The sequence below is a fragment of the Anas platyrhynchos genome, chromosome 2, assembly GCF_047663525.1.
Source record: "Anas platyrhynchos isolate ZD024472 breed Pekin duck chromosome 2, IASCAAS_PekinDuck_T2T, whole genome shotgun sequence".
NCBI classification, from domain to species: domain Eukaryota; kingdom Metazoa; phylum Chordata; class Aves; order Anseriformes; family Anatidae; genus Anas; species Anas platyrhynchos.
In genome coordinates this window covers 82,671,882-82,698,392 of record NC_092588.1, presented here as the reverse complement: position 1 = coordinate 82,698,392, position 26,511 = coordinate 82,671,882, and the positions used below count along the sequence as shown (strand labels likewise).

Here is a 26,511-nt window from a genome sequence, read left to right as displayed (position 1 = left end):
TTGCTTAAAAAGTAACTCTGAATATGCTATCCATCAAATATATACCCAGAAGGAATCTTTTAATCCAACAAAACTTACATGGCTTGTTTTTAAAATTTAATATTCCATTAAAGATATTGGAACTTTGTCAAATTTAATTTCTTTAATCATATGATAGCCATGGGCCATTTTTTCGGACAATATAAATCAGAACAACTCTATTGACTGTATGAGGTATACCAACAAAAAACCTTAATAATAAAAGTGCTTAGTGTAAAGCTATGGGACTGAGCCTGATAAATACATATTTTAATGCTTATATCATTGTCATAAATTAATTCATAATTCAATGTGAACTGGCAATGTGTTAGCCAAAAGCAGTCTGATTTTCAGACTGATAGTGTTTTTAGTAAGTGCAGTATGGTTTTTATTAATAGTATATATGCACATATATCAGACAGAACTTTATAGAAATATTAATGTGATTAGGCAATATGAAGACAAAGCTGTTCAGTGCTTGATTTTTGCTATAACACAAGTAATGTCCACTTTAAAAGAATAATGAATAACATTTTCCTTCCCTGTTTTATTTTGTCATTTTATGACTTTTGTGGCTTTTGTAGTTATAGTAAGAGAGAATCCTTACAATTTATAGTAAAAGCTTGATATACCGTTCTGGCATACAAATCTCTCTTCTGTTCTGGGACCAGGGACCTATTGTTTACTGAGAAATCCATTCAAGATAGAGAAGGACATTTGTAGCAGATGATGGAATGTGTCCCAGGTGTGTTGACCTCCAATGTAGTTTAAAGTTAAAAATTTGAGTATCGAACACTGGCTATATTAAACAAAAATGCAGTACTCAACAGCCTATTGAACAGTTTACAACAATGAAGACATTGGGTTTTGAACACAAATCACATACAATATAAACACTGCAATGTAGAAACAGATGTTTTAACCTTTTTATTTTTATTCTGTTGTCCTTACATATGTTTCATATGGAGAATACTCTCAACTGGGACAAATACAGTGTGACCTTTAGCATTATAAGTAAGTGTGTTTTCTGTTTCTACTGCCTTTATTCTAAATCTAGGCCATAACATTCAGATCAAGAAAAGAACAAATGTTTTCTTTTTCTACAGTTAATAGCTGGAGCTGAGTCTTTTAGGGTTAAAAATAGTAGGATATGTATATTCAAGGGAGTACAGCTTGCTTAAGTCCTTTAATGTATACCTCTCAAAACCTGCTCAAAACCTCTTCTAAATTTTTCTTTCATGTTCCTCTAAGTTGATGCTTCTGTATGAAACTCATTATGAGACTCTTGAAATCAGAGCAATTAAAAAAAAAAAAAAAAAAGCAATATATCTAACAGATTTCCTAATGAATCAGTTTGAGCTAACAGCAATCTTGTGATCCTGAATTCCAAAGTAATAGCATATATTGCTTATAGGTGTTCACTGCCTTCTCATTGATATAAAATAGCAGGAAAAAGTAGTTTGGTCTGAAATGTTTTCAGAGGTCATAGAAAGGATATTTATAGAAATAAGTTTCTCTTACATTCCAAATATCTTTTTTCCCCTTTTCTCCTTTCTCCGTATTTTCCCTTGTTATAATAGGATAATTTGTGATACGCATCTGGTACCTTATCCTTACAAGTTGTTATAATGCTTCCATTTCTAACCTTTAATTTATATTCTATTGTGTCCTACAGAAATTATTTCCTATTGCACACATTCCCCAGTTCAGATAGTTTTATTATTGTGCCCTTTTCAATTCGCTAAGGACACCTTTACATTCTGACAGAAACATAGTTCTTCAAAACACAGATGACCTAAATCTTAAGGAGAAATGTAGTATCATTTCCCAAGAAGATTTCTATTTCATTCTGTGATCCTAGAAGATCATTCTTAAGTATTACAGATATGAAATTGTTATGAAATGAATTTCCCATGAAAGTGACCTCTTGCCCATGAGAGATTAAACACTTGCTTTGTATGTATCATTCCTTCTGAATGAGAATTACACCATGGTGCATTGGGAAAATATAGCAGGGCATATTATTGCACATTATACTGGCCTGGAAAAAGAACACTAAAACATACTTTAAAAGAAATTAAATAATTTCTACTAATGTTAGTATTTATAAGTGTAGTATGTTCTCTAAAAAAATAACTGAGGTGATGCTTGGAAATCGTTTGACTATTAAATATTCAGTAACAATTCTGCAAAGCTAGTCAAAACAAAATTAAGCATAAACTTAATTTCACTTCCTTGCTTGTCTGCTATTATAGTCTTCAGCTCTGTGACAATCTTTTTTCCTGTATATTTCTGTTTCAGTCTACAAATCTGAGTCCTTACTCAGATTGGTGTTTGAGATATGACCCTAACATGTTTTCTGAACACTGCTAGCACCCTATTTAAAGATTGACGTAACATTTTTATGTAATTCTTGTGATCGCAATGTCTGGTTCAGACCTAACGTACTTGTAGTACCCTTCCAAAGGCAGAGACCTGCAATCCCTAAGGCATAGGTTGGAATACAAGATGAAGTTTGTAAGAAATAACCTGTAATTGTATATAGCTTGATTCAGTCTAGGATATCAGGGTTCAAGACGCATTCCCTTGACCTCAGCTGAAGCAATGAATGTTTTGAAGTCTAATGTGTTGGAGACTCAAATCTATTACCAACAAGAAGGGACAAAATTAGCTATTCTTGCTACCTTTTGAATATGAACAAGGGTCACTGAGACTGATTTCAGATCTGGGTGGTTTGAATAATTTGCTCTTTTTTTTTTTTTTTTTTTCTGGTGGGAACTTGTGTTGCTTATGAGTTGATTTACCTGATTTATCTTAAGGATAGTTGGCTTGATCTACTGTGTAATGCTTTCAATCTTCCTTCAAGTATGAATTGGGTCTTACGCAGTGAAGAAAGTTGTGTTCTGGGTTCTCTTTCCCTGCTCCCTATTTACATTTGTTCCCTTTCAGACTGTTCTTCTTTCCTCTTGCTTTCTTGCCTAATCATGTTCAAGACTGACCCTGTAATGACCACATTTAACTGATCGTAAAAATTATATTGAGAATGACAGTGAGTTCTGCTCATTCTCTGCTCAAAAATACCTTTTGTATTGGGTTTATGTGGCAAGGTTTTGGTAGTGGTGAGGAGCTCCAGGGGTGGCCTCTGTGAGAAGAGTCCAGCAGCTGCCCCATGTTAGATAAGGGCCAGTTTCAGCTGGCTACAAAGGGACCCACTGCTGGCCAGGGCTGAGCCAACAAGTGATGTTATTTGCATCTTTGTGAGAGCAGATTTAAGGAAGGGAAAAACTACTGTGCAACAGCAGCTAGGAGAGCAAGGAGTGAGAATCAGCCCTGCAGACCCCAAAGTCAGTGCAGAAGGAGGACAGAAAGTGCTCCAGGCATGCAGCAGCAGCTCCTCTGCAGCCTGTACAGAGGCCTTTGGTGGAACAGGCTGTCCCCCTGCAGCCCATGCACAGCAGAGCAGATCTCCATGCTGCCACCTGTGGAGGAGTCCCCAGTGGAGCAGGTGGATGTGGCCTGGAGGTGATCGTTTAATTGGTTCAATGTGCAAGCCTGAAAGTATGATTTAAAGGTCCAATACTTAATCAAGACTTCTCCCCCACACACTACCCAAACTAAAGGATTGAAGTTTCCTCATGCTCTTTGAGGACTTTTTACTCTTGACTGTAACATTGTGATGCTATTGCTTCTAGATTGATTGTATTGCGAATTACTGGATGCAAGAGCTTGGCATACATTTAAGATAGACATTTCATAATGAGTTTAATCTTGCTCTAGATTTCTGATCTTTAGTTAGATTGTGCAAGTTTCTCATCTGCCTTTGTTTATTCACACTTCCCCCGTCCTCATAACAGTTATGCTGTGTTCATGTAATGATCAAAGTGAAATATTTATCAGTATTGAATTGGAATGTGTGAAACAGCACAAGAATTAAGGTAACCTTACAGTTACCTTAATATTTTAAGTCTTCTTAAAAGGAGAGTTTCACTGACCAAAACTTTAGACTATTTTTTAATCAGGCCTTGATTTAACTGATATAGGAAAAGGTAATACATCTGAATTGATAGAGTGACAAGCTGGTAAAACCTAATAGAGGACTAGGTCACTGTCACAGTTGCATTAGATTGATACTCTTTAATCAGTGAACTGTAAATGAAAAATTATGTTCTCAAATGCAAATGGAAGGAGGGAGTATAAAACATTTAGTCATAAATGAAAGATGTTAAATACTACAGTGGTGTTCCATAGATATCTCTCTTTAAAAACAATTCAGTTACTGTGCCATCTTTCAGTGTTTCTTTAGGTAGCTAAGAACTACTGCTTTCTTAAATGGAAGCTCTCTCCTGTCTGATACTGAGTACCTCAGAAGCAGTTCTTCTGCATGGGTGACAACTCAGGAATCTTACACTCAGTCTTCACTCCAATAGATGCTTTTGTGGTTAGTTATTTTGTATGGCCTTAGCAGTTATTTCAGATAACCCTAAAAAAATTTTGGAGTAGATTTTTTTTAAATGGACTTTAGACAGCTCTTGCACCTTTACCACTATCTTCTGTCATAAATACTTTGAGATGGAAAATAATGCAATTGGATTCTTCTGTTACCATGAAAAGTAACACATCTTAATCTCTCACTGATCTGAACACATTTCTTCCATGGCCTGGGAAGGCACTCAATGGATGTGTTGTTTTCAGACTTATTCCTGAACTTCATGTCCCAATGCAACTTTTCTTCCTGTCACTCTGAAAAGAGAATGCAAGTCCTGTAACTGCATTGATGTTAAAACCGACAAACTGTGCTCTCAGATATAATTGAACTTGATCTCTGTCCTCTAAGCTTGAAAATCTAGGGTGAGTGCTAAATTCCTCAGAACAAGTAATCATAGCAAGACTATCCTTGAAAATAATTTAATGCGACTGAAAATGCTGTTTAAAACTAGACCACATCTGTACTTCCAGTACTGTAAATAGTATGTTTAACAATAATCTGTCCTTCAGAGAAATGAGATTGCTGATTGTCTAAATAATTTTAAATATATTTAAAAAGGTGAGAAATATTTTTCTTTGCAGTAAGTATAGGAACTTCTTTTACTCCATCGCTCACTCTGAGAAAACAAATGACATTAGAGGTGAAATTTTCTGTGCAAGGATTCTTTTCAATCAATCCACAAATTAAGTAAACACACTCAGATTGTTATTACGTCAAGTAGGCAAATGCTACCTCCTTTCAGATGTGTTCACTTTCTTTATTCTGCTCCTGTTCTCGACAATATGTCACTCTATGACTGATGCATGGTCACTCCTTTGCCTGCAGACAGTATCTGAATTGGCATGCTGTCTTTTGCGTTGATCAGCCTTGAAAGCTGGCAAAATATTCAGCCTTGAGGGAGGGGAGGAGGAGAAGAAGATAACTTAAGTCAGTATGTTTCCAACACTTCAAGACTTGATATTTTCTTCTGTTATCTTATAGAAAACAAGGAAATGATCAGGTTTAAAGTTTGGGTTATGCAATGCTTTGAAGTAGTGTGGTGGTTTTACTCAAGTGGGCAGCTGAGCTTTACCACAACAGCTCTCTCACTCCTCCCCACCCCCCTCCCCCACAAAGAGGAAGGGGAAGAAAATACAACACAAAGATCTCAAGGTTTGATATGAGAATGATTGAATTAAAGGGAAAAGGAATGGAACAGCCACCTCCCCCACGAGAGTCCCCTCGTTTATTGCTGAGTGTGACATCAGGTGTTATGGAATATCCCTTTGGTTGGTTTAGGTCAGCTGCCCTGGCGATGTCCCCTCCCCATCACTTGCCCACCCCAGCCTGCTGGCTCTTGGGAGCTTGGAGGGAGTCCTGATACTGTGCCAGCACTATGCAGCAATAGACACAACACTGGAGTGATATCAGTGCTGTTCCAGCTACGAGTGCAGAGCACAGCACTGTGTGGGCTGCTGCAGGGAAAGGTGTCTCCATCCCAGACAGACCCAACACAAGTAGCTGTTGGAGTTCTTGGAAACAGTTTTGTGAACTCTGATAGGTAACTGACTAAGCAGCTGGCTTACCTCCTCTGCAACCCCAACATAGTGCAAGCTGCAAGCAGCAGTGTGCTGCTGTGGCACCTGGTGGCAGCACAAACTGCCCTGTGCTGGGGAAAACTGGTCCCAGCCAACCTGGGGTAACTAAAAATGGTGGGTGGAGAAACCTCTGACAGGCATCAAAAGATGCCCAGTCAGACGAGCGCGTGGCCCTCAGTGGTCGTTGGGGAATGGTGAGGTGGGGTAGTGGGAGCACTGTGATGGCCGCCTGCCCCTCTGCCCTGCTAGGACTGGGGAGGGTGAAGGCTGGTGTCTGTGTGCCCCTGGGGTGGGGTAGAGGTCCCAGCCACTACCCAGCTCCTCTGGTCACAACTATGTGTGGGCTGGCAGTAAATTAACTGGGGTAAGACTTGATGCTGTCCTGCCTGCAGCATCTGCCTGTAGTTGTGCCCTCATGGAGAAGTACGGGTCCAATAGTGCAAAGCGTTCATGTCCTCTGGGCTTTTTACCTGCTATTTTGTTTGTACTGTTTGAATTCTGGGGATCATAACCTGTTTTCCATGTCCAAAAATAAGACTATTAAAAAGTTGTATGAGAACTCATGTGTGAGATACTATTCCTAAACTTAACATGATCTTAGGTATGCAAAGTCACGTGGAGAAAGCAAAGTGAGGAGGAAAGTGTCAAGAACTGACAGTTTGTTGCTTTGGGTCGAGATTAATTTGTTTGAATGTAATGATTGTTTTGTTTTTTAGACTGGTGGTGACATTGAACTTAAAGCAGGGAGATGGCTAATGGAAGTGGTTATGAAAGTGGAAGTGACAGCAGCTGAAGTGGAAGGGAAAACTGAAGATTTAAAGTGCTGAAAATCATGTGGGTGAGAAGACTGGTAATTTCCCTTTCACAATGCTATGAAAACTGACGCACACTCTGCTTGATTATGGAGACTTAATATCTGTAATTTGATACTTGTTCGATGTGGGGATAAAAATCAGGGCATAGATTTAAAGAATATTACTTACAAATTGACTAGTCTTCAGTAATGAGAGAATCTGTAGAACACGGTTGAAAGTACTGCAAATAGAAAACGGATCCTGATGTGAACTAGGCTTGCTAGTGATAGCTAATATTATATTGATAGTTAGCTGGGTTTGGGGTTAAAGGTGTTGGAGATGAGCTTGGATGTGAATAGATTATATGTAAACACTAGCATTTTGGTTGCTTTTAGATGCCAGTCCTAAATCTGTTATTGTAATTACTAAGATAAAGGTAAACTGTGGTGGATTGATCTTGGCTGGCTGCCAGATGCCCACCCAGCCACTTTGTCACTCCTCATTAGCAAGATGGAGAGAAAAGATGGACAACACTTACTGTTCTATGAAAGGACAGGGAGCTCATTTCCCAATTACCATCATGGGCAAAAACAGCCTTGACTTGAGGAAGATTAAGTTATATAAAAATAGAGCAGGATGCTGACAGACAAAAACAGAACTGATAACACCTTCCCTTCTTCCTAGGCTGAACTTTGCTCCTTTGTTCATGACTCATGCTTCCACACCCCTTTCACCCCAAGCAGAGCAAGAGGATGAGGAAATGGGGGTTGCAATCAGTCCACAACACTTCCTCTCTGCCATATCTTCTTCCTCACATTTTTCCAATGCTCTAATGTTGGATCCCTCATAGGGGATACAAATCAATCCTGCTGCTTGTGTAGGCTTGCCACAGGCTAAAGTTTCCTTCAGGGCATTTCCACCTGCTCTGGTGTGTGGTCCTCCACAGGCTGCAGTGTGGATATCTTCTGACGTGTTCTTCCATGTTCTTCTGGGGAGCAACCATGGCCTTCTCCATGAGTTTCAGAGGGTGCCTGGAGCACCTATTAGCCCTCCTTCACTTACCTTGGTGTCTACAGGGTCGTTTCACTTTCCTTGCTCCTCTTCCCTCACTCCCTTTTCTCAACTACTGCCCAAAGTATATTAAAAAAATAAAATGAATTCTTAGATGTGTTATCACAGTGCTGCCATATCTGTGGCTGGTGGTCCAGTTGTGCCCTGTGCTTGTGAACCTGTTTTGAAGAGAGCTGGCTGGAACTGACCCTGTCGAACATCAGGGCATCCCCTAATCTCTTCTCACAGAAGCCGCCTCTGCAAACCTCCAGCTACCACAACCTTGCCACATAAACACTGTACAACTTAAAATAATATTAGAAGATTTAGATGGTGCTTGATTTGAAAGTCAGGAATTTGAGTAACTGGAAGATAATTTGGAGATTAAGGAAGTTAATTATGAAAATGCTTTTTTTTTGCTTCAAGAAAGGATTTATTAATTTTTAATTATTTTGTCCTGGATTGCATAATTCAATTAAATCTGTATTGGAACTTTGTGAACTGAAGAAAGATCATGTTTTTTGTGCTGTTTTTCCCCAAGTACAGGATCCTATTTCAATAAAACTGGGAAGAAAAGTCACTTATGTTAGGGAAAGGCAAAATATGCTAAATTAACATATATCAATATGAAAAATAACATCATCACCTTCTAATAGCTTGAAAGGCATGTTAAGCTAAAATAGCCCACTAGGAATAAATGATATTTAATGAATCGTGGAGGTAGATTATGTATACCTGAAACTTGTTTTTCCTTCCTATTTTCTTTTCTTTGTTCTATTTGTTATTTCAGATCACTAGTGCTAGTCACTCTACTGGCATTTTCACTACAAGGCTAGAAACTTTGTATTGATCACCAAAATATGAGACTATAGATTTTATAAGTTTGGTTGTTTCTCAAGAAATCCTTCACACTAAGGGGTTGAGTGGAAGAAAAAGGGAAATAATGGTGTGTGCGTGTGTTACAAAAATGCATAATTAATGCTGTCCAGTATTTGCTCATCTAAATATAAGAAGAATGGGGATTTTTTACCAAGTAAAACTATATAAAGTGGTGGTGATGTGTGCCATCATTGCCATATATTTGATTTGAGATGCAAAAATTGCTAGAGTATATTTAGGTACATCCATACTATTGCAAAATATACTTAGACTGTGAAGAAACTCAAACAGTAATGTAATTATATTTATTCAAAGGAAGCAGTCAATCTTTTTCTGAACACTTTTCATTTGTAAAATACATATGCCTCTATATAAGGTGATTCAAAATGTAGAATAATGGGCAAAATGAATACTAGAACAAGAATTTGCAGTACTCATTAAAAATACATTTAAAACCAGAACTTTCTTCAGTACCTGTTTTTGTGGATTTCATTAAGTGAGGTTCTTGACACAATTCTACTTTCTGAAGTAAAATTTAAAAAGGGACAAAGTGTTAGCTGTCTAGACAGATATGATTTCTGATGGAAAAGCTCTCTACTGTCATGTTTTGGACAGACTTCAGCTCTGTTAAAATGACCATGGAAACCGATGAAAAAGGAAGAGCTAATAACTGGCACCTATTTTTATGTCCATCACATGTGTAAGATTCTGCATCTGCTAGTCTGCAATTCACTGAAGGAGTTTTTTGTTATAAAAAAAAATTTCTCTGGTCAAAGTCTCAACAATTTTACTTACTTTGACTCAGCATTTAAAAATCTTTTTACTGTGTGTTTGCGTAGGGGTGTTACATACCCTTTACTTGCCTTGTTGGCCTGTCTTGTACAGCAATAAAAAAAAAATAATAATAAAATGCTGAGATGTTATGAATTGATTGTGCTATGCAGTATTGGTTTTATAGTAGATATTAAAGTGTCTAAAGTCATCTTTAAGAATTAATATGTGACTGGAACATCTTTCAATGGTCTGAATAAGATTTTGTCCACCTCTGTTTTGGATAGCTGCCATGTCTCCATTTTTGAGGTCTCACTGATCCTGTTTCAGACTATTGTAGGAAAGCAGTTTCTTTATGTATAATGTGGACTTTTTGTTATTTCCTAAAAATTTTGTATCCATCTGTCTGAACTCTATTCATGAAAACTATTGTGTCTATATGTGTTGCCCAATTTTTTCAGGTAGCACCAGCACACCTTCCCAGCTGTCTGCTCTTGGAAGATCACTGCAGAAATCTTGGCTCTGCAGTGGGCAGAGGGATTTGTGTTGACTGACAGAATGTTGCTGCCATAACCTGTCTTCTTGACTTTTGAGGAGAATATCCTGCAGACCTCAGTCGTCTTCACCTGAGTCCTCAGAGACATGTAATTTCCCTTGATCTTCTCAGTCCCCTCATACCTATGTAGATGGGCAACAAGGAGGAGTACTTCAAGACCTCTGTGAGTTCCAGCATGCTCTGCAAGGTTGAGGTTCTGGGCCCTGGAAAAGCACCAAATCTCCTAAAAGAGCAAATCTGTTTGGAAGATGGGCTTGTATGCCAGCCTTCACCTACTCCTACATGCTAACTAGTTCTTAAAGACAGTTTTTATATGTGTGCGTTATTATCAATCCAAACTAATGATTTCACTGATCTTAGAGAAAATAAACCTATTTACAAAGTCTAACTTCTCCCAGTTCCTCCACCACAAATAGAAACTTTCTGTCCAACCGCCCCCCTTAAGGAACTGAATGACTCTGCTTGCATAAATGAAGACTTAAGACTGGAAGTAATTTTATGAACGTCACTTTTGAAGAAGAATGATCTATTTCTTTATGTATGCTGTTTAAGTATGAGTTTCACATACGGAATCGTAACAAAAATACTGTCGCTTCAATTCTAGGCTCCTAAAATGTAACTGCTGTTCATTCTTGGGAACTTTTTACAACTTCTTTCCTGACACTTCAGTAAATGTGCATCTTGGACTGGAAGTTTGGATTAAAAGGTAACTGAGTTTCAAGCCTAATGAATGAAGGGCCAGTCTTCATGAATCATATTGCTTCAGACTTCTATTTGATGTTCATGGAAGCTTAGGGAAATAAAGGACTGAGGCTTCAGACCTAGTGCTGCTTAGCCATCTGCATTTGAATATTCCTTTAAATAAGAGGCCTTTTAAATAAGAGGCCTTTGAATCTGGTTAGGTAGCAGAATAACTGGACTGAAGTTCTCAGCCTGTGGAGCTTTGATTTCTTTGCATTTAGGAAAATGTCTGGTTTCTTAGAAGTTGAAGTAAAGACTTAGTTGCCTATAATTTGGAAATCAGCTTCAAAGCTTAGTTTTCGCTACTGAGTGGATGACTTAAAAGGTGATAAAAGGAGAAAGTAGGAAGCTTTTAGAACTAAAAAATTTTGAATGAGAAAGTAGAATATTCAAGCACTCCATCCTCATTCTACGGTAAGTGGATCTTGCTCAGGCTTTTGTCTTTCTAAGTCAGAGCTGACTTAGAAAGGGGGAATGCTTCTGGAAATTGATTAAAAATGAGAAAATGAGGTATCAAATAATTATTTCAAAAAGCAAGTCAAATATTAGCCTGTTTTGTTCATTAGAGAAAATCAGGAATAATTATGATACAGTAGGGGATTGTCCTTCAGTGTCTAGGATTAGAGTTTCTCACTGTTTTTAAGCAGAGTATGTTCACTCTTTCATTTAACTAGCTGAACAGAACTGTTCTGGCAGTCTCCAAAGACTGACTTATTCCAACTACAAAACATTCCCACTGCATACTTTGATAGAAAACTTTCACCAATTTTATGTAGGCTCAGCTGCTTTGTGAATTGAACTAGATACCATGTAGAGAAGGCAGTTCATCTCTGCTAACATCTCATGTGTTATCTTAATCTGGCAGGCAAGCACCACACAACTGTTTGCTCACTCCCCTCCAGATGGATGGTGAAGAGAATCAGGAAAAAAGTTAAAAACACATTGGTTGAGATTGAGACAGTTGAATAGGACAGAAAAGGGAGGGCAGTGTTGATATAAAAATATACAGAGCAAGTGATGTGCAAAGCAATTTTTCACCACCTGCTGACTGATGTCCAGCTGGTCCCTGAGCAGTGGCAGCCCCTCACCAACCCCCTAGTATTATTGTTCTCCATGATACCACAAGGTATGGGACAACCCTTTGGTCAGTCTGAGTCAGCTGTCCTGGTTTTGTACCCTCCAAGCCTCTTGTCCACCCCATCCTCCTTGCTGGGAGGGTGGTATAAGAAGCTGAAAAGTCCTTGGCTCTGTGCAAGCATTGATCTGCAGCAACTAAAATGTGTGTTATCAGCACTTTTTTTTCTCTTAAATTAAAAACAACATACCAGCCACTATAAAGAAAATAAATCTATTTCAACTGAAACCAGGACAATATCTACCCCTTATTCTATACTGTTTACTTCATGCTCAGGTCCCATGCTTTTTATTAATCCTAATTAATCACATTTCTTCATATATATACATATACATACATATATATGTATATGTGTGTGTATGTATATATATAAATATACAGATACCTTTCCTTTAGCTTATTGTATATATATATATATATACCATTTGTATATATATATATATATATACAGATACCATTACCTTGGCTTATTGGCCACCACCCTAAAATGTCTGTTGAGTTTTAGTCCATGGCTCTGGGCTCCATCTGTCATAACAGTCCTTCTGGGTAGGAGAGATGGTGTGCAATGTTGGATTGCTGTGTGCTGAGGCCAGCTCTGGCTCCATTGCTGTTGCACTTTTGTGGTGGTTTTTCTTGCAACACATGTACCCATGCCTCTAGGCTGGGGTAGATTTTTTCCATCTGAGTTTCTCATGTCTTCTCGGTGGTCACACAGGTAAAACCACTGGGTAGCATGTGGTGTGTACCCACTATATCCTTCCTCCTTATCAGAGGAATGCTTACTCCTAATAGCTGAGATACTGGTCTGTACAAATGGGGAATAGGGCATGGCCTCTTAATTGCTGGAACTCCTGGTACAGTTCCTCCACAGCTGAGATGCAAGCCCACAGAGAAAAAGAGAGGCTTTCTTCATACCGCTGGAGTTGGCAGCCAATTCATCCACTATTTGTTCCTCTCAATCTTTCCAAGCTATTACTGCCAGTGAGTTGGCATACAATGATGTTGCACTCCATACAAACTTCTGCCACATGGGTCACATGTACGTGACTTCATCTGGATCTTTGGATAACTGCTCATTATCACAGAATCACAGAACTGTAGGGGTTGGAAGGGACCTCGAAAGATCATCAGGTCCAACCCCCTGCCAAAGCAGGTTCCTCAGAGCAGGCCGCCGAGGTAGGTGTCCAGACAGGCCTTGAATATCTCTAGAGAAGGAGACCCCACAACCTCCCTAGGCAGCCTGTTCCGATGCTCCATCACCCTCACCATGAAGAAGTTCTTTCGCAGAAAGAATTCACAGAAAGAATTATCTAGGTCATCATAAATAATCTCCAGCATGGAGAATTCCCTGGGGTACTCTCCATAGTGGTCTGGTTGGTTGGGTGACACGTATCATCTTCCTTGAAGGAATGCCTTTCTTCACGCCTGACAAGAGCTGCCTCCAGAGGTTGAAGACTTGTGCCCCTTTTCCAACTGCTTTGTCAATGCCTCCATCCCTAGAAGGATCCCAGCTGCCTGGCTTCCCCGCCTTCTGATTTTATGCTTCTAGCCCTGTTAGCCCAGCCTCAGAGCAGCCAGGTAAGTGTGCTCACCTGGGCAGTGACTGAAATCTTTACGCACATTTTGTGGGTCACCTAGTGATAGGGCGGTTAGTGCTGCATCTGTGAGTTCTGCCTCCTCCCTCTTCTGATGGCCCTGCTTCAGAATAGCCTGTTTTGCCCACTTCTTCTTCTGCCTTGTCTGAGTAGGAGTTTCTTTCCTTATTAAATGAGCTGACTTTCACATCCGTTGTATCTTCTTAAATATAGGGAGAGAGATAATAGCACAGGTTGGTTCTCTGGTTCAGCTGCTGTGCCTATAATTTTGTCATCAAAGCCCTTGATGGTGCCAAATAGAGGTGAGTGGGGCTCGATAGGCATAGGTCAGGCACCTGTGCTTTGCAGTGATTGTGTCTCTCTGGATTTGTCAGGGTGACAGAATACTTGTTCTAAATAACTTACTAGCTTTTCAAGTATTTTTACTTGTTCAAGGATGGAATTCCAAAACATAGGAGGTACCCACTGCCTTAGGTGCCTGCCCATACTGTCCCACACACCCTGCCACTCATAACTATCCAAACATGGGGTAGATCTCTGGGTAATATTCATAAATAATTATTTAATCATAAGCAAAACCTGAAACGCATTCGGGAGACATAAAAACAGGAATGTGCTAATTTGAACATCCCAAGGACATTCAAAGTTCTCAAGAGCTAATGTAGCTACCCGGAGGAGAAGGGGAAGGTCAAGGTGAAAAGGAAGGTAAAAAACATGGGGAAAGTGTCTCCCCCATAGATTGGCTTTCTGAGGGGGAAAGGTAGAGAGTGTAATTATTAACATTTTTCAGGAGATGGCTCCAGACAGATTGAGATGATGGGATGATGGTAATGCTGAGTACAAATGCTGGATTAGTCTAATGACTGGTAATTTTATCATATTGTGTATGTGTAACCTAGTGTTACACAGTACAGCAAAATGATAACCAATCCACCACCGCCATGCCCCCTGCCCCCCACCCAAGGTGATAAAAAGCACAACAGGGAGCATACACTGCAAGTAAGGTTCTACAAAATACAACTCTGAGAGCAAGCACAACAACACAGGGTAAAAATCAATCAATTAATCAACATTGTGACCAGCAACTATTAAACTAATATAATGCTTATAAAAAACTTATTTTAACATGCTTTGATCAGATCTATCATTATCGCACCCCTTCAAGCCCCATGTTGGGCGGGCACCAGAAGAGCTATTCTGGTTTAACCCAGCAGGCAGCCAAGCACCACATAGCCATTTGCTCTCTCCTGGGATGGGGGACAGAACCAGAAAAAGGTAAAAATTATCAGTTGAGATAAAGATAATTCTAATAGGACAGAAAAGGAACTGATAATAGTAGCAATGATAACAGAATATACAAAGTAGAATATTCAAGACTATAACAGAATATACAAAAACAGTGATGCACAATGTGGTTGCTCAAAGGACATCCCTTTGGCAGTTTGGGTAAGCTGTCCTGGTTATGTCCCCTTCTAGTTTCTTGTGGCAAGGTGTTATGAGAAGCTGAGAAGATCTTGACTCTGTGTAAGCACTGCTTACTCAATAACAATTAAAACATCAGCATGTTGGATTTAGGATGAGAACAATACTGATAAAGCACAGCACCGTACCAAGTGCTAGAAAAAAACACAGCTCTTTTCCAGACATAACCAAGATGTCATGTTACAAGAACTAGACAGCGTGTGCCCACCCACCCCCCCCTTGTTCATTTACAAATAGTGAGAAAGAATTATCTATAAAAGGCTATTATCTATAGCCTTGCAAATGGAAAGTGAGTTCTAGGACTGATGAAGGTGGGAAGGGTAACTTTCATGTGATTCCTGTTAGCCTGAGCCGTGGCTCATCCACTTCTCAGGACTCAGGAGTTTGCAAGGAATCTGTTCTACCTATCCAAAGAGCAAGTCATCAGCATTTTCTTACAGTGCATAAGGGCTGTTCTTTTTTTTCCCTCTTCAACTCTAGGTGATTAAGGGCTTTAGACTAGTAGATTGCTTATTTAACATCTGTAATGATAATGGCTTTTCTTCTTTTTTACTTCTTTTTTTTTTTTTTTTTTCCTGGAGATACAGTAAAGTCAACCCTGATTATTTTTATTTTTTTTAGCACTGCTATCTGTTAAAATATTTGTCCTAAAAGCCATAGGTCAGTCTTGCAGTCAGACACAGAGAGATCTAAAAGACCTGTTACCCATTACTGTGCACATAGTAATTGGTCTTTAGCAAATGAGTATGAAACTTCAACTAAGGACTAAAAGCTTCATTTGTTCTTGCATCTAGGTGGTTTGTAGAGCCTGTACTTAGCTGTGAGAAACTACAGATTACTTCATATGTAATTTTCCCCCTGGAGTGTTTCCAAAAGCTTATAAGGGTATCCTGCTTCTCAGTAATAAAGCTTTGATAACTCATTTGTGAGGTTTGATTATTTTGATACAAAGTTACTGTCAACCTTTAGATTTTTAATAAAATGTCTAAGATTGTGACCATAATACTACAAATACAAATGATTTGGATGAGAGTGAATTGATTAACCGATTGATTAACCAATGGGAAAAAGCACTCCCTGCTGTGGAATAAATTAATATTTTAGTTAGATAACACAATTTATAAGTAGATTTAAGAATTAGATCTTCGGGCTTCTTTTCTCCAGAATGATAACTTTCCATGTGTTTCTGCTACTTATGGAGGTTTATGTAAGGTTTGTTATGGAGAAAGCTTTCTTGTTTTTAAATGCTTTTATTGTTATGTCTCAGTCTGTGATTTGACATTCATTGTTAATAATTTGACTGGTCGGTGTCATGCTGTTACTTCTGCTAGTGAAGGTAACAGGAATGGCATACTTAAGCCTTATGTAATACAGTATTTCACTGTGGGAGAAGAATGGCGGTCAAAGCACAGGAGTTCTGCCGAGGACATCAGTTCTCTTAAAACATTATACTTTATGCCTACGCACTTGTACATAGGAGTTCTTTATTGTTGTATTTCCTTATCTGTATTTGAAGTATTCTGGGCTGAATTATGGATCCAATGAAGTCAGGAGTTGTCCAGTTATACTGAATGCAGATGCATCTTTTGGTACCATAATCACGCTGATGTCTGAATGCTGAAGTGTCGTGGAACTTGCATAAACTCAATATGGGAACACAGTGAATTATTTAAAAAAAAAAAAAACAACTCCGAAATAAGTGCAGCTATTCTTCATCTGTGTTAGCGTAGGTGTGACTAATTTCTTTCTTACTTCTGAGGATGAAAAAATCTTTCAAAAACTGCATCCAAAATTTTACCTTCTTTGCACATACCTAAATGAGATGAGGAGAAAGGTCAGAGGAAGAGGGCTTGGATTGTCATTTTATAGCACTTCACATGTGCTTTTGTTTTTCTTTTCCTAAATAACAGAACAAAAGAACCACTGAGGGAATCTGTTTGAAATTGTTAATGAAAAGTGGCTATCCTAGGATCATGAGTGGGACCAGCTGAGAGAGTAAATAAATATGACAGCTTGCATGCAGACAGAATAAATGCTTTCTTCATTCTTATAGGGTAATGTAGCAAAATATATTTGGTCAAAATGAAGTCCAATTGTAATCGTGGCTTTGTATACAGATGGTTAAAAGGTAGGCCTTAGTTCAGTTTGCAGACTAGTCAAGGCCAGAGAAATTATGAAGCATGTGCATGAAAATAAGAGCTGGGCAATGAAAAGAAAGTAGACCTACTACTGCAGGATACAAAACCTCTTATGAAAAGGCTTGTATATTTCTAAGGCAGTAGGCAGACAAAAACTATTGTGTTTATAGGATACAATCTATGTATGGGTAAAAGTGTTGTTAAAAGAAAATCCCTCTTGAAGCAGCAATGTCTGCGATTTTGTTAGATCCCCAAAACCAATCTTAGTTGCAGGCAACTATTTAGCATGAGAGAAAAACCTCTTACAATGGCAATTCCTGTTTAGGTTTTCATAAGACTTTCTATTATATCTGAAAGATTCTGTGCTTCCACCTTGCAGTATACAAATGCCTGTCAAGATGCAGGAGAAATGAGTAAACCAAAGGAACTTGTGGATTATTTTTCTGGGGGAAAAGTGCATATTTAATTAAATTCTGAAGATATCATTCAAATGTTTTATGGATGTACTGCAGAATTTGTTCATTCTATTTGAATTTCTTACAAAGAATGAACTGCTCTCATTATATAAACTGCAGATTGGAAAGTCTGTTTGTGTTCAGTGTAGTGTTATTGAAAATTCTCTGAATCTCTATAAAATTAGTCTCATTTTGTAACTTCTAAAAAATACCAAAGCTAAAGAAGTTAGCCTAGTTCTGAACTTCATACTAAGCTTCTTTAAATGTCAAGCACTGGAGACTGATCCAGCTGGGTTTGTGTGTGTATTGAGGTTGAAGTGCCGGTGACTGGAGGGAGTCTGATTGTTTCCTTAGGGAGCTACAGTGCTGCACAGTGCAGTACAGTGCTGTATCTCACCAGCTGACTTCAAGTCAAATGGCCTGCTGAGCAGGGTAAGAGGTCTGGCAGTCAGATACTGGAGAGACTGTAGGCTTTCAGGAGGCTTCTACCATGAGGTACTAGCAGGTGGAGAGACCAGAAAATCTAGGGCCACCTACCAGATAGGTTTAGTCTATAAAGCCACCACACACGTGTGTTTATAGTCAACTAGCAGACTCCATCCTGATCTGCTGTAGAAAACACACGATTGGGCATCTGTGCCATTTATTTTTATGCTACATGTTTTCATTTCATGTTGATCTGTGTCTGGCTGCATGCATGTGTGTGCCTGCTGGGGATAAACCTTCAGCTGCACAAATTGATGTCATTTATACAACCTCTGCACTCACAAAACAGACGGAAGCAATTAGTAGTAGCAAAGAGTAATTGGAAACGTAGGAAAGAGGTACATACAGATTACTACAGTTACTAAATATAGGTGAATTAAACAGATACTGTCATACAACATGCAAACATTCACTAAACTTCCTGATTAGTGTGATCTGTTTTCAGAGATAAAGATGTAACACTATCTCCACAGTAAAAAGGCTTCAGTTTAGCTACGTCCACAGAAAAGATAGGAAGCATGCATTAGTGCTCACTTGTCTACTAAGGTATTTTGTTTCTCATACTTCAGAAATTCTCAGTGATTTCAGTCAATCTAGAAAGTATATCGCTGTAAAATTTTTATCTTCCAGAGGAATTTGGATAGGTGGACTATGCATGAGGCTAATGATGAGCTTATTTTGCACTTCCTTGTTTAGTTATAGTTTTGCTTAAAGAACGATTAAGTTTGTCCTGATTTGTGAGAGAACAGTATTAATTTGATGTTTTAGCTCCTTTCAAGTTCTAGTTCAGTTATTCGGCATACCTAGTAGTTGTGTGCCTTGGGAAGGGTGGAACTGTAAGAGTAAATTGATTTTCAAACCACTTCTGCACTTCATATTTGTATTCATGGTCAGGGAAAGAAACAGTGGTTGAAATTTCTGGAGTGTAGAAGTGGGCAAATAAACATCTGGTGGTAACACCAAAAAAACCCCACCTACATCATTAGTCTAATTTTTTGCTGTTTTTTTATAGCTATAGTTATTTATGTCTTTGCTCAAAGCCTAATTCACGTTGTGAAAAACTAAGTTGTGTTTTTGCAGTAGAGAACTAATTTTCTGTATTCCAAGGTAGTTGTATAGTCATAATAAGGAGAAATGCTAAGTAGGTAAGTGGACAGTAGAAGGAAGAAGTGGACAGAAGAAGTAGAAACTGTTCCAAAATAAGTTGGAAGCTTGAAGAAAAACAGGATGAGCAGTGTGGGAACAGTAAAACAAAGATCACAGGTTCTCAAAACATATGACGGGGAAAAAAAGGAAAAAGGAGAAATTAAAGGGTTAAAAAAAAAAAAAAGAAAAGAAAAATTGTACATATATGGTATAGAGGAGCATCAAGTAGCTTGTGAACCTGTAGTACTAAGCGAATGAGGAAACAGGGGAGGTGATCAAGTGTCAGGTAATAGGGAATAATGGTTATGATTTGTTTCCTAAAATGCGCTCCTGATTGACAGGACGCCTGCCATTGTAATCGCAAATAAAATAGCTTCACAGAAGATCCTGTCTGAAGAAAACTATTTGAGATTTTTCTTACAACATGAACTCCAGTCTGGAGAGGGTACCCACGCTGAAAGAAAGTTTTGGCTTCAGTCAATGCTCATACTAACAGATGATGAGAAGTTAACAGCTTGAAGTTGTTCAGTGTGACCAAATGAAGTTAAAAGCAATGCCTCACTTGAGCTAAGTTTTCTTTGTGCGGAACAAGCTCACATGAAAGACAATTGGATTAACTCAGCAGTGAGTAGATTAGAAAGAGAAAACGAAGGAGTTTATTTCCCAATTTTATAACCTTTAAAGTTTCTGTCTTTTTGTAAGCTTGTGTACTCTTGAGAAGGGACTCTGAATAGCAAGGCAATGAAGACCAAGGAAAGAATGACCACTGTTGCTATTTCTCCTCAAACAGCAAATACATTTTGCTATTTGTGTTCCAACTGTATCCAGTCCTGCACAAAAAGCAGCACAGAAATGCTTTCTGATTTGCTGCAGATAACAGATGGTGTGAAAGAAGTCTGTCATACATAATATTCAGCTGCCAAATTTCATCTTATAAAGGATTGAGTAAATATCCAGTGCAGATGATATTTTATGAAACAGATAATCTCCCCAAAATAGAATTCTTTAGAGCTTTCCCTTTCCTGTAAGTATATAAATGTAAACACAGTAAGAAAAAAAAAAAAAAAAAACAACTGTTTTACGGGGACTGACAGTGAGTTCTTTTTAAAGCATATTTTCTTAACTTTATTTGAAATTGGGTGGAAAGCACAATGAGGATTTAGATCAACTTTGGAACCTTGGAGTTGCATGTAATTCCCTTTATCACTGACCATTTATTTTCTGATTGTGTCTCAAAGAACATTGATTTTCTTACTAGATTATTAGCTTCAATACTTTCTAATGTGGGTTAAGAAGCTAATGAGAACAAGCAGATTTCTACAGCTGGAGAACTGTGGAGATCTGGGGTCCTGCCATGGTTCATGATATACAGTATTTGTTCAGGCTTAAATTGGTTTCCCAAATAAAAGGGGAAGAATTGTTTCACATTGTTAATGATTTGTCACCTACTTCTCTGTGGTTACGTTGGTTCTAAATTGTCATCTTGGTTTCTAGGTCCTTGAGTTCTAGGTCCTTCTTGTGGTTGGAATGAACTCTTGTTCATGTGGGCAGAACTCTTCTTTTAGAACAGAACTGCCAAGAGGTCAGGCTATCTGGTATGCCACCTTCCATGCCACCGTATGTCTCCCCTGAATGATAGCTAGTAGGTTTTCCCCAAATAGTGTAATCAAAATTTCCACCATGTAGGGTTGTTTTTGTTTGTTTGTTTGTTTTAGTTTTGTTTGTGTTTTTTTTCTACATTAGTATATGACCTTTGCCCAAGTTACAAATTTAGTAATAGGGTTACTTTTTTTTTATACTAATTAGAGCATCGAGACTAGAGCAGATCTGAGTCTTTATACTGCTGGTCTCAGGAAGAAAAATTCAGATCTTGAGACTTTGCCTAAGCTGAGTGTATGACAAAAGGAGAGTTGGATGCAATTGTACGCTTGACAAATTGTTAATATCTAACAATTAAAATGTACTTTATGGGTAACAACCTGTCCTGTTAAGCAATTTGTGGTTTTACAGGGAAAAGACAAATTGCACTACTATCTAAACACTTGAGACTGATTGATCTTGAAACAAACTTCCTCTTTGTTTTCCCCCAAATTCTTTGGCATAGAATTATCTGAGGACGAAGGACAACTCTTCCAGTACCACCTTAGCACTTCTGCTTTGCTCTGAAGTGAACGCTGCAATCCAGAAATTTAATTCAATACTTGCTGCTATTATCATTTTTATGATGATATCTGTGATTTACCTGTTCTTATTTCCATCCGTTTCACTGATCTTATTCCAATTTAATACAGAATGGTGGACTTCTATGCTATTTTTTTCTTGACTATCTTCAAGTTTAGGTCTGGTTTTCCATGGCTGAGCTTTATGAAGTTAAACTCCTATTGCAGATAGTCCTATAGTCTTGTAGACATCAAAAGAAAAAGTATTTTTGCATCAGGTTCTGAATCAGTAAGCTAAAAGACACATTCATGCTGAACAAGAAGCAAGGGTATTCCTTTAACTGTAAATGAGCAATGGTCTGGTGAAATTTGAGAGCTGTTCTTTAATTATTCCACATCCACAGCTAATGTGAAAGTTAGAGGCCTAAATAACTTTATTAAAAAAGAAATAAAATCCTGTTGTCCAGAAGTTAACTGTAACCTTTTGAAAAATAGCTAATCTTAAATACAGTGCTTTCTTGCAACTTGATGGAATATTTGTCGCTGATATAAGCTTGTTTATTAACTCTGCCTCGTGAATCACTGTGTGTCATTGGCAGTCCCAACAGGGCATAATTGGCACTAAGGAAATAAACAAATACTTGCAGTTAATAATAGCACTGCCAAAATCTGATCCTGCTTAGCTGAGGATATCCAATGTGAGCACAGCTGGTTGCTGTAGATAGTACAGCATACATTCCAAAAAGCTACAGAAGCAAAAGGTGTGAAAAGCTTTTTACAGTTCTGGCTTTTGCATATTGTACGGAGAATAACTGCAGGATGTGATTAGTGAAAAGGAACTGCCTATTCTTAAAAGAGCAATCATTTTCCCACAAGAGTCAAAAAGCTATATCGTGGCATGTGATGCATTATCAGTTTTTCAAAACTCTTGTAGTGAAATTATCGTAATGTTCTTATTCTGTGTTTTTATACTACTTGCTATGGTATGTGCTTTCAAATGTACTCTCCTGTGAGTTGGATGACAAAACCTATTTCTTTAATTCTGTACTATATTATAATGTTCTTGAAAGTTAAAATTGCATCTTTCTGTGGCTAGAGAAGCTATGTTTTAGACTGTCTCTTTAACTAAAGTCTCATAACTTTCCACTGCAAGTTTCTGTGTTAGCTGGATACGGTAGTAGGCAGATAGGCTGTATGCTCCATGTTTGTTCCTTGAGCGTCTTCCCTGCACTTTGAAGAATTCTGTATGTTTTTTTTTTTTCCTTTTCCAGATTTAACAGACAAATTTTGGTGTTTTCACTGAGGTCCGTTTGTACTTCTACTGAAGTTAGTAGAGCTTCTGATAAGTAAAATAACTCTGCTCTAATGAAGGAGATGAGGATTTGATTTTGCAGGACCAAAAACACTAGTACCTTTTTTTTTTTTTTTAAGTGACAATGAAACTTGATTTCATGTAAAAGTGAATACAGACTATTTAAAACCTATATTTTTCTTTATTTTGTGGAAGTAGTCTGAGTCACTTTTTAACATTTTATTGACTAAACCTATGTTGTAAGAGTGGAAGAGGACTGAGAAGTAGATCTTTTTAACTTCTTTTGAAGGATATATTAAGGAGGATGTACAGAGCTATTTAAATTATTCAAACTTTTCAATAAGATGCCAGCAATAATTCAGTTATATCTTCTTGATCGATAACTGGAAAGGAAGTAGAAAGTCTATGCCTTTCATGGAGTATTTTACCTTTCATCTACATAAATATTGGTGAAATAATAGAGGAATAGAAATATTCATCTAATGAAAGTATGTTGCTGTCATTTTTTATTAAGATCACCTACTCCAAAGTACTGTTGAAGTCTTTACATCTAGCAGAACTACTAAGCCTTGGTCATTTAGTGTTTTTTAGCATTAAGAAAACAATGTTTATAGATGGATTCAAGGAAAGCATTAATTTGTGTGAGAGATTGATGTGGACATATGAGACTAAGTAAACAGGCAGTGTCTTATTACTTAATAAGGTGTATTCTTCAGTCAATCCAGAGGAAAAGTGACTTCACAGAGCCTTTACTCTCAGTTGTGTGGAGCCACACCTTTTGAAACACTCTGATATAAGCCACTATGGACTATGCAAGAGTCTGTGCTGAGGTGTTGGCTAGTTACAGTGATGCAAACCTCAATGCCCTACCTTTTTTTTTTTTTTTCCCCTTTTACCCTGCTATCACTTTAAAAAATAGCTTAATGTTTTCTGGAGAAGTAATTATAATAAATAAATAAATAAAAACACAAAACCTGCCTGTTTTGTAGCTCTCCAGAAATGCAGTGGGTGTTTTTTTGTTTGTTTTTTTTTTTTTTTTTTTGTTTAAGTGAACAAGTCTGTTGTGGAATTGAGTGTGTGGTAGTATTGCAAAAAAAAAATAATAAATAAATAAATAAAAAAGGAAAAAAGAAGTATAAGTTGAAGATTTGAGGTTTCTCCCACTGAGCTCTTAAATTAGATGCCTCAGTCAGTAGAGAGGATCAATCCTCCAGAGAACGATTTAAGTGGCTGTGGTGGGTTGATGCTGGTCAGCAGTTAAGCTCCCACCCTGTCATCAGGATTCAGGAGACAGTCAGAAGGACAAAAGAAAACTTGTGTGTTTAGATAAAGACAGTGGAACAGGTGAAGCAAGCAAACTGTGCACAAGCAAAGCAAAATCAGGAGTTTATTTACGACTACCCCTTGGCAGGCAGCTGTCTAGCTTCTTGGCAAGGCCTCAGAACATGTAATGGTTACTTGGCAAGATATGCCATAACTGTGAACGTTCCTGCATCCTCCTTTCTGGAAGCTTTAATTGCTGAGCATGATATGGAGTACAAGCCAGATGTATTCAGTCAGTTTGGGTCAGCTGTCACAGTTGTTCATTCCCAGTTTCTTGGGCACCTCCAGCCTTAATGCTGTACAAGCACTGATCAGCAATTGTTTCATAAAAAAAAAATAAAAAAATAAAAAATGTTATCAATGCTGTTTTAATGACAGATCCAAAACATAACACCATACAGGCTGCTGTGAAGAAAAACTAACTATCCAAGCCACACCCAGCACACTGGCTTAAGACCAGGGTGCTCTACTAATGCCAATTCATTCCTTATTTCTTGATCAGCTAATGCAGGGGGAGAGAGAAAAAGATGCTTCCTGAAACCTGAATTGCTTTCCAAAATTGAGTGATTCCTGCATTTAAAATCTGCAAAGCAAGGCACAGAGCTTCTAGTTAATTAACATTAACTAAGTTAATGAGTTTGGACATGCCAAACTGAACTGAGGCTTAAATAAATAAATACGTCTTTGGAGTATTGACTGTTTATCCAGTACTTCTAGTAGTTTATGGAGTCAGGTATTTTTCCTGAGAGCAGCAAGTGGCTACTCTAGGGGCAAAATGTGGTGGACATATAACCACTCGACTACGATCTTGTGACAATGGCGATGCTGATGTCAAAGTGAAACACCAGAAAGTTCCCAAAGGGGTCATACTCATTTTAGCTTACCTTTTAATCGCTTGTTATGCTATTATCTTGTTATAAACAGGATGATCTTTCCACATTTGTTTAAAAGACTATATAGAAGCCTATTTTAAGTGCTAGTAATGGATTTTGAGTCTTCCTACTGAATAATTTTATCTCAATGCTGAAGAAAGAAATATTGAAACCTGACTTCCCCATTTTAAGTTCTTTTAATTCTTTATCATCCAACTTTCGTCTTAGCCAATCTTACTCATTGGTTCAGTTGATTGCAGACTTCTTCCAAAGTTGAAAGAAATTATTTTTAGAGCTCCTGCTATTCCTTTCTTATTTTGAATATGGGAATGCTGTGGGCTGAGGTTGTTTGGAAGAAGAATTATCCCCCAAAACTATAAGCAGAAGCTTCTATGTGAATTTTCCACTGCATTGCTGCACCCATTACATCATGATTCACTTTGACTAAATATACCACTGAATTCCAATTCAATCCTTTTTTTTTTCTAAATAATGTACTACACCGTAAAGCAATTCTAGTTAATTCTGCTACAGTTATTTTAATTGACATTTCTTTTATGGTTTTGACCTGATGGCTTACAGTTGTATGTAAAAAGCAAGTTTGAATTTCTCATAAGTTGGATTTGATTCACAGACCTCTAGATCTTTAAGTGAGTTTTATCTAGGGATTTCAAATCAGTGAGAAATTTTGAATACTTTTCTTTTTATCATGCAATATAGGCTTATTCAGAGTACATATAAGCACATGTGTAAATATGAATGATCCTATCATACTTAAATTGAGCATATACGGGGACAAACTTCACCTGAGTTCTGCTAAGGTTAGTAGTTTTTAAGAGGAAGGATTTATCTTCCGTGATGTGTGATTGTCATTGGTATTGGGTGTCAAAAAAATTTCTGCCTGTATTCCGTTGTTGACTTCTTATTGCTGCTGCTTTGTATATACAATAGATGTCTTGAATTGATGTTTTCAGCTATTTGATAAGCAGAATAAGTTTTCTCATTCAGTGGGCTTGGTAATATACTGTTCCTGTAGATATACTATGCAGTTGCATAAATCAGTGTATTTAGGAGAGCTTTGTTACAATCTTACTTGCCACTGAGACATGGAGAAAATATTCACATCCCATTTGAAGAGAGAATTTTGTTTTTCCTGAAGACTTCTCATTGGTGTTTTATCAGGTCTTTATTGCAGATTTTGGAACAAATGAATTGATATGGGCAATTTTTTTTTTTTCCATTTTATGTTCCATTGATGCATATGTATTCAATCTGGAGTTGATCATCAGTGCCTTAATCTTATTTTGAATTTCCAGAGACACTTTGAGTACACAAAAACACACTTCAGATTTTTGTATCACATGCAAGGAAAATAAACTAAATAGTCACATGTTTTCTGACAGCACAGTAGGTGTACCTGCACCATTAGCTTAATCTCTGCGGAGAAACTACAATTTAAATACAATATTTTTATAAGTGAATAAGATATCCATACTGCAGCTTGTGGAGCACCCTGTGCTGGAGTGCATGGATGTT

The 26,511-nt window shown here is 37.8% G+C and overlaps 1 long non-coding RNA gene across 2 annotated transcripts in view; it reads left to right on the top strand.

Annotated features, from left to right (window-relative positions):
• LOC106015948 (uncharacterized) overlaps positions 1-10,822 on the top strand; it is a 28,698-nt gene extending 17,876 nt beyond the window's left edge. Inside the window, exons 1-3 of one of the 2 annotated variants that reach the window (XR_001188302.5) lie at positions 6,277-6,445; positions 6,798-6,915; positions 10,037-10,822. This is a non-coding gene — a long non-coding RNA (uncharacterized lncRNA). Of the gene's footprint in view, positions 1-6,276; positions 6,446-6,797; positions 6,916-10,036 lie in introns of those variants that run through there. The other variant, XR_011807239.1, reaches the window with a different exon arrangement.
• Positions 10,823-26,511: the final 15,689 nt, after the last annotated feature.